The following is a 9,821-nucleotide window of genomic DNA, read 5'->3' on the forward strand; positions in this document are numbered from 1 at the left end:
AAGTAAAAGGATGGGGTAAATTATTTTACACAAATAATAACCAAAAGAGAGCTATGGTGGTTGTATAATTATCAGACAAAATAGATTTTAAACCAAAAAAAGGTAATAGGAGGCAAAGAAGAACATTATATACTGATAAAGTTTTAAAAAAATCTGTTCTGCCAATCTTTGTCTTTTAATTGGAGAGTTTAATTTGTTTACATTTATATTGATAAGAGGTTTAATCCACAAAGAATATACAACACATATAAACATATATGTACTTAATGACAGTGCCCCAAAATATATGAAGCAAATACACATGAAGCATTCTCAAGAATAAACTACGTGTTAGATCACAAAATAAGTCTAATAAATTAAAAAATATTGAAATCATACAAAATATTTTTCTAGCCACAATGGAATGAAACTAGGAACCAATAACAGAAGGAAAACTAGAAAATGCACAAATATGTGGGAACTAAACAACACTTATAAATAGCCAATGGATCAAAGAAGAAACCACAAGATAAATTAGAAACTACTTTGTGACCAATGTAAATAAAACACAACACACCAAAACTTATAGGGTGCAATGAAAACAATGCTCAGGTGGAAATTTACAGCTATAAATGCATACATTTAAAAAAACGAGAAAGATCTCAAATCAATAATCTAATTGTATACCTTAAGGAACTAGAAAAAGAAGAGCAAATTAAACTGTAAGACAGCAGAAAGAAAGAAATAATGAAGATTAGAGTGGAGAGAAATGAATTTGAGAATAGAAAAACAGTAGAGAAAATCAACAAAATCAAAAGGTGGTTCTTTGAGAAGATCAACAAAATTAACAAATCTGTAGCTAGATTGACTAATGTAAACAAATGGAGAAGACTCAAATTACTAAAATCAGAAACTAAGAGTTGGGGGAAGCAAAGAGCTCAGTGGTAGAGCCCACGTTCTAGCAAGCTCAAGATCCTGGGTTCAATCCCCAGCACCTCCATTAAATAAATAAATAAAACCTAGTTAACTCCTCCCACCATAAATAAGTAAATAAATATATAGGAAAAAGAGAAACCGAAAGAGTGGACATTATTATCAATTTCATGAAAGGAAGAAATAGAAAATCTGAGTAGCCCTATAACAAGTAAGGACACTGAATCAGTAATTTTTAAAACCTTTCCCAACAAAGAAATCCCAGAACCGGATGGTTTCATTAGTGAATTCTACCAAACATTTAAAGAATTAACACCAATCTTTCTTAAACTCTTCAAGAAAATTGAAGAGAGGGTAACATTTCCTAACTTATTCTGTAAGACCAGCAGTAGCCTGAGACTGAGACAAAGACACTACAGTAAAACAACAGACCAATCTTCCTTATGAATCCCTCGGTTAAATTTATTCCCAAGAATTTTATTCTTTTTAATATTATTACAAATGAAATTATTTTAATTTTCTTTTAAAAATTGTTCCTTGCTAGTGTATAGAAAGACAACTAATTTTTCTGTGTTGATTTTGTATTTCACACATTTGCTGAATTTGTTTAACTCTTGAGTGGAAATTTTTTTGTCATGTAACTTAGCACACTTAAAAAAATAGTAAACCAAACAAACTTAGAGGGAAACTTACAGTCATACATACCATATTAGAAAAATTTAAAGGTTGAAAATCAATTATGTAAGTTTCCATCTCAAGAAGATATTAGGAGAATAGCAAATCAAACTGGCAGTAAGAAAATAATAAAAAAATGAGAGCAGAGATAAAATTTAAAACAAATATGAAATAGCAAAGATCAACAAAGCCAAAAGTTGGCTATTTGAAAAGTTTACTAAAATTGGCTACCCCCTAGTAAAACTGATCAAGAAGAAAAAAAAAAGAGAAAGAAATGATCATTGTCATGAATGAACAAAGGATCACTACAGATCCTACACACACTAGAAAAGATACTTTAAAAAAATACTATGAGCAGCCTGATTCCAATACAGTGGATGGTTTAAACGAAATGAACAAATTCCATAAAACATACAACTTATCAAAACTGACTCATATCCAAGAAAATGAAAATAGACCTACATCTATTTTAAACAGTTGAATCCACTATTTTAAATTTTCTTACAAAGAAAACTCCAGACACAGATGATTTCACCAGTGAATTTTCCAGACAATTAAGGAAGAAATAATACTCAATCTTAATAAATGAATAAGGAAGTTGTGGTATATAGATACAAGGGAATTTTTTCAGCCATGAAAAGAATGAAATAATGCCATTTGCAGCAACATGGATGGACCTAGAGATTATCTTACTAAGTGAAGTAACTCAGAGAAAGACACATATCATGTGATATCACTTACATGTAGAATCTAAAAAATGATACAAGTGAACTTATTTACAAAACAGAAATAGACTCACAGACATAGAAAACAAACTTATGGTCACCAAAGGGGAAAGGAGGGAGAGGAACAACTTAGGAGTTTGGGGTAGTAGATTCTAACTACTATATATAAAACAGATAAACAACAAGGTCCTACTGTATAGCACAGGGAACTATATTCAATATCTTGTAATGAACTATCATGGAAAAGAAAAGAATACAAACAAACAAACAAAAGGACAAAATAATCAATCTTAAAGTCTTCTCAAGGATACAAAAAGATAGAAAAAGGTATAACACACTCAACACTTTATGAGGCCAAGACTGTGAAACCAAAATCTGACAAGGATATTACAAGAAAGGAAAAGTATAGGCAATTCTTTCTCATTATCATAGGGATGAAAATCTTCAGCAAAGTCTTAACAAAATGAATCCAGTAATACAGACATAAGCATAAGGGAGGAGAGAGGGTAAAGCTCAGTGGTAGAGCGCATGCTTAGTATGCACGAGGTCCTGGGTTCAATCCCCAGTAGCTCCACTAAAAAACAAACAAATAAATAAACTTATTTACCTCCTCTCAAAATAGAAGATTAAAAAGCCAAAAAAGAAAAAATAAAAGAAGAGGAAGAGAGAGGAAATTCTTTCTTTAAAAAAAAATATATATTATATATATATATAAAAGCATAATGGAATATAACAAAGAGGGGCTTATTCTAAGAAAACAAAAAAATGTTGAACATTTGAAAACCAACCATTTTAATTCACCACATTAACAGAAACCAAAAGAGAGAAATGATATGATCATGTTGATAGAGGCAGGAAAATCATTTAATAAAATTTAAACACCTATTTGTGACACTAACTTTAATAAACTAGTAATAGAAGGAAACGCCTTAATACGATTATAAGTATCTATCAAAAACCTACAGGAAACATACTTAATAGTAAAATGTTGAAAATATTTCTTTTGAAAACAAGAATGAGACAAAGATGACAAGGTAAGAAGAAGGAAAAAAATCAGGATTGGAAAGGAAGTAATAAAACTGTTGTTCACAGAGAACATGATGGTGCGTGGAAGAAAACAGCAAAGCATTCTCGGAAAAACTATTAGAATTTACTAATAAGTGAATTTCATTGGATACAACGTGAGCTACCAAAAATCAATTATATTCCTATATAACAGGAATAAACAAATAGAAGATGTAATTCAGAAAAAGATGCCAATTACAGTTACATTTTAAAAATAACAAAAAAAAAATCAGAACACATCTTACAAAAAAAAAAGTCTACACTGAAATCTATTAAACGTTTGCTGAAATTAAAGGCTTAAATAAATTGAAGGATTATATTCTTTTCATAGATTTGAATACTCAATATTGTAAAGATGTAAGTTCTTCCCCAATCTAAATATGTATTTCATTGGAATATATTCAATGTAATTGTAATCAAATTGTAATGGATACTATTAAACTGATTCCAATATTTACAGAAATGCAATGATTGAGGAATAGCAAATGCTGTCTCGAAGGGAACAATTAATTAATTAAGCAATTACAGACAAATTACAAATTTAAATATGAAATATAAAATAAATAAATCTTCTGCAAGTTAACATAGAAGAATATCTTTATGATCTTGAGATAGGCAGAGATTTCTTAAATGAGGATATAAAAGTGCCAACCACAAAGGAAAACACTGATAAATTAGATATATAAAATTTAAAACTTCTCTTCACCATAAGACACTATTAAGATATAGAAAAGGCAAGCCAATAGTGGGAAAACATACTTGAAATATATGTATCCAACAAAAGAGATCATCCAGAATATTATACAAGAAGTTTATAAAACTCCTTCAAAGCAATTGAGCAAAATAAAAAGCAGATAACCCAACAGAGCAAATAGACAAGAGGGTTGAACTGGCACTTCCCTAAAGAGCATATTCCAAATGGCCAATAGATATATGAAAAGATGCTCAACTTCATCAGGCAATGGGAAAACACTCATTAAGACCAGAGTGTGGCAAATTGGGAAGAGGAATGGAACAGGCTTGGCCCAGCTTAAATGTTACTCTCTCTGAGAAGCCTTGCTATCCAAGGACGGTACTTGGTAGAGTTTATTGTGCCTCTAGTTGATATTTGCCTTGTTTCTGGCTGACCCACATCTAAGTCACCTCCATGACAGCAGACTTCACAGAGACCTGCGTGAACGAAGCCCGATCAAGCAAAACCTCACTGCTGGTTCCCTGGTTCTCTGCTGAGACGCAGAGACACAAGGGCAGAGACCCAGCGAGCACAGCTTTCTGCAGCACCACCTTCTCGGCGGTTCCTGCGACCCAGTCCCCGGATCTCTCAGGGTTCTGGTTCACATTCCAAGTCCACTCATCCAGGCTCCCTTTGTTCCTAAGAGTTTCCAGTTATCTTCTAATAACTTTCATTTCTTTCTTTCTTTTTTTAACCTAAGTGGATTGACTTGCTTACAGCCAACAACCCTGTCTGATGCAGCATTCTCTCATTCGTTTGTTTTCATTGTTGTTACCACAGAGTGAAATTGTTTTATCTATTTGTCTGCTTGGTGCACTCCCATACCTAGGAGTAAGCTGCAGGAGGTCAGGGTTCATACCTGTCTTGTTTTCCACTGCACCCCCTGTACCTAGAATAGGACCTGACATAAAACAGGAACTCAATGAACTCTAGCTGAATGAATGAATGAATGAATGAATGCCTCCTTTGCTTACTTTCCTGCTGTCTTGTCTGTTTCTTCACAGACAAGGAGTTTTCAGCAGCCATCCTCACTGTAATGTTTATTTTCTGTCAAGGAATTTTCAACCAATGATTAAGAAGCCAGCACTCAGGGAGCCGAGCTTCAAGACAGACCTAGGATCTAATTTCAGGATGAAAGATTAGAAAGCTGCCTCATGTTGCTCCTTCTCAAATATGCCCAGATATTTATATTAACCTTTTAGTTGCTAAACAACCGTTTGCTTTTCTCTCTAACATTCTTCCATTCCACAAAGTAGACCATACTAACTTTATGAAATACCCATTGTTTTAGTGAACAAAGTTAAGCCATTTTTTATTTTGAATAAAAGCAAAAATAAAACAAAACTTTTATTTTGCATTAAACCAAACATTTTTAGTTTTTCTGAATTGACCTTCTTGAAAAATGCATTATTAACCAGTGCTTTCAGTCTTCAAAAGAATTGCAGAATGAAATATCAGGTAAAGAAGAAGGAAGAATACAGAAATATCCCAGTTATAACTTACTTTGAGTAGTCTGGTTTAGTGGCAGGAACTCAGTCTTAAGGATTAGGTATTTTTACTCAGCTTTAAAGCAAAATTAAAACTTTTTGAAGGGGGGCTTAGAATATGGTGGCCCACGCTCAGAACCATAAAAATAAAGTAGCAGATGTTCTACATGGAGTTAAAAAACTAGATCCAGTGATGGGTAATGAGAGGTTGTTATTGTTACCTATAGTCTATTTCACTGCAATGAACCCTCAAAACAAAAATACCTGTGATGGTCATTAAGTTTGTCCACAAATACCCAAGTGTTAGGAGGAGGATGTGTCACTTCTAGGCAGAGTCATGGATCTGTGCTATACACCCACCCCCCACCCCGTTGTGATGATTGCGGAAGCAGACGCTGAATTGGGGCGGCCATAGCGAAGATTCCTGAGTGACTTCAGTGAAGAGATGGCCCTGCTGACCCACGCTGGACATTTTGCATAGGCAAGAAATAAACTTTCCTTGTTTTTAGTGATGGAGATTTGGGAGTTTGTTACTACCGTACCTTAATATACCTATCTGCCTTATCCTGGCTTGATCCCGAATTTGAGATGCTGCCAGAACAAAGACCCAAAAAGTGTCATTGGTGGTGACAAGGATGGTGAGTCATGTTACCCAGTGAAACATCTGGTGAAGCTGTTGCCTGAAATTACTTGGAAGTTAGATTGTGTACCTAATAGACTTCTCCTCTAGAAGAAGCAATTAGGAAGCATAATGTTAACCATATGCTTTGGCTGTGTTTGACAAGATTTAGTCTTTCCTCAGTGTCCCTTTTTGCCTCCTCAGACCTCCAATACCTATTAAGTCAATTGTGTTAGTTTGCTGTTGCTGCTCTAATAGATCACCACAAACCTAGTGCCTTAAGTCAAACAACACAAATTTACTACTTTACCGTTCTGGACGTCAGAAGTCCAAAATGCATTTCACTGGGTTAAAATCAGTGTCTGCAAGCCTTCATTCCTTCTGGAGCGTCTAGGAAAGGACCCATTTCCTTGCCTTTTCCAGCTCCTAGAAGCTGCCTGCATTCTTTGGTTCATGACCCCTTCCTTCACCTTCAGAGACAGCAACATGGCATCTTTAAATCTGACTCTTCTGCCTCCCTCTACCGCTTGTAAGGACTCCTGTGATTACATTGGACCCACATTGATAATCCATGCTTCATCTCCCGATCTCCAGATCCTTAACTTTTTTATATTTTAGGCTCTGAACGCCATACTGTGCCCGTCACAACTACTCAGTTCTGCTGTTGTAGCATGAAAACAGCCATTGATGATACAGAAACGAATGTGCATGGCTGTGTTACAATAAAACTTTATTTACAAAAATAGGTGTGGGTGGAATTTGGCCAAATATTGTACTTGAATGAAGTATGGGCCTTAGCATGTCAACCCTATCCTGGATAAAATTATCTCTGTTAAAATACCCATGTATTTTCTGTTTTCTTGACTGATTCACTTTAATTACCTCAGAAGGGTGAAACTGGAAGAGGCTAATGAGGACGTTATTAAAATTTCTGTATATTTCTCTATATTGTTTGGCTTGTCACAATTATGATAAATATATATATATATATTTAATTGAAGTATAGCCAGTTACAATGTGTCAATTTCTGGTGTACAACATAATGACCCAGTCATGCTTGAATGTATTATTTTATGATGATAATATTAAACATCCAGTAAACAAAAAAGTCTATTGTATATCTGTATATAAAAATATGTTTTTTATAATAACAAAATATTGGAAATAATTTAATGTCCAACTAATGCCTGGATTGGTTGGATAAATTCCATATTAACACAATAGGCAGTGCAATGGTTCCCCGTTTCGCTCAGCAAAAATAAAAATCCTTACATCAGCTTACAGGGCCCTACATTTATTTATTTATTAGATTTCTTTTTTAAAATGACTGTCCCTTCTTACACAAAGAAGGGGAATTTTTTCTCACTTTTATTAATTGATGTGTCTCAAGAGCCCAGGACAGTACCTCTCACATAGTAGGTGCTCAATGAATAATGGAATACTTTGCAATCATTACAAATGAGCTTAAAGAATGAAATTTCCACATTTAATCCTGTGGGGAAAATGTTCACAATATATGAAGTGGGACTATCCCATTATAAAATAATACCTACCCTATAATCCAATTTTCAAAAGGTATATTTACACATGGAAAAAATATGGACAGGTAGATTCTAATATATTAAACAGAGGTTATCTCAGAGTATGGGATTTTAAGCAATTTTTATTTAAAATTTTTATTTCCTTCTATCTTTTCAAAGTTGTGTGTATAATATATTATATATGTCTTTGAGACACACACTTTAGGGGCCCCACTTCTGCTTCTCATGTGACTCTTTAGCTACAGAGGAATAAGAGAATTCCTAAGTTACTGCTTTCCCCCATCCCAGACCGGCAAAGTGTGATTATTAAGAACCAGGGCTTTTGGAGTTGATCTGGGCTTCGTATGCAAACTCTGGCCCTAGTGTGCTTTGTATCCTTAGTTCTGAATATCCTCCTCTTTATATGAAGAATCATTATACTACCTATTTCAAAGGTTTGGTGGAGGATGGATAAGAATGTAATCACTATGAGCTCACTGGTCCAAAGCTTAGCATCACCTTTCCCCCAGCTGACTGCCATATCCTCTTCTTTTTTTTTTTTTAAACATTTTTAATTGAGTTATAGTCATTTTACAATGTTGTATCACATGTCCTCTTTATTTTTTTATTTTTTGAGGGGGAGGTAATTGGGTTTCTTTATTTCTGAATTTTCTTACTAGAGGTGCTGGGGATTGAACCCAAGACCTGCTACATGCTAGGCATGCGCTCTACCACAGAGCTATGCCTGTCCCCTGCAATGGCCTCTTCTTGTCTCCCTGCTTCTCCCTCCAGCCTCTTCTCAACCCAGCAGCCAGGGCACTCCCGCTGAAGCTCAATTAGATCCTGTCACTCCTTGTTACTCGGGGGTCAGCCAACTATGGCTCTTAGGTCAAATATAGCCCGTAAGCTGTGGTTTTCACGTTTTCAAATGGTTGGGAAAAATAAAAAAATCAAAGGGGAATAATATTTTGTGACCCATGAAAATCATACGAAGTTCTGACAGGGCACAGAAATGAAGTTTTATTGGAGCCCAGCTACACTCGTCTGTTTAGCAGAGTTTAGTACTGTTTAGTACTCGTCTGTACAGCAGAGTGGCAGCTTAGCTTCTTGAGTAGCTGTGACAGAGATTATCTGGCCAGCAAAGGCTAAAATATGTACTCTCTGACCCTTTCCAGAATAAGCTTACCAACCCCTGTTTTAATACACAGTTTAACAAAACAAAACTAACTATAAACCCTGATGGCTTCTATCTCACTCAAATGTTACTTTTCCCAAGGAGACCAGCTGGACCATCTATCTGATATTCAAGCCCCCTCTGTCCCTCCCTACAGTGGGCACTCCTGATCCATCTAACCCAGCCCTAATCTTTTCCACAGTAATTGTCATCTTCTAATGCTCCACTTAATTTACTTATTTGTACATCTGCGGGCCTGTCTCTTCCACCAGAATTAAATCTCCTCCAGGGCAGGGATTTTTGTCCATGGAAGGCTCCCAGCACTTCCAACTAAAACAAATGTGCGGAAGGAATAAATGAAATAAAAGAAAACACAGCATTAAGCGCTGTGGCTAGACCATAGCAAGTGCGTCAAAGCCCCTGTCACTGTTTTCATTATTACAGATTGATTGGCAATATGTATCAAGTATCTGACATAAAACAAACTTGTAAGAGATTTTAATTTCCTTCCCTTCCCATTATATCTCTTACAGTACTTTGAAAAATGCCTTATCAGTACTAAGCACTCACTACTCTGGTGGCTTTTTGCTCATGGCCATGCCCTTCCCCACCAAGCCAAAGACTGGGACTCAAATCCTTGTCCTTCTCCACTTCCCAAATCTCAGCGCTGGGGCTCTGTGACCAGGCGGAAAGTATGCCTGTGACTGCAGGGATGCTAATGGCCCCCGCCTTGCCAGACCTGCCTGAACTACTGTGGACTGTGCTGTGGAGAATTCTGACTCTGGCACCAACCTTTGAAAGACTATTGGAATGCAAAACACTTAGGAGGTTATGGATGCTTGTCCTGAAGATAAAACTGTTATAAAGTCTCCAGGCTCTGGAAAAAAACCTGGCTGTGTAATCAGCATGGC

This window comes from Vicugna pacos, chromosome 6, assembly GCF_048564905.1.
Source record: "Vicugna pacos chromosome 6, VicPac4, whole genome shotgun sequence".
Lineage (NCBI taxonomy): Eukaryota > Metazoa > Chordata > Mammalia > Artiodactyla > Camelidae > Vicugna > Vicugna pacos.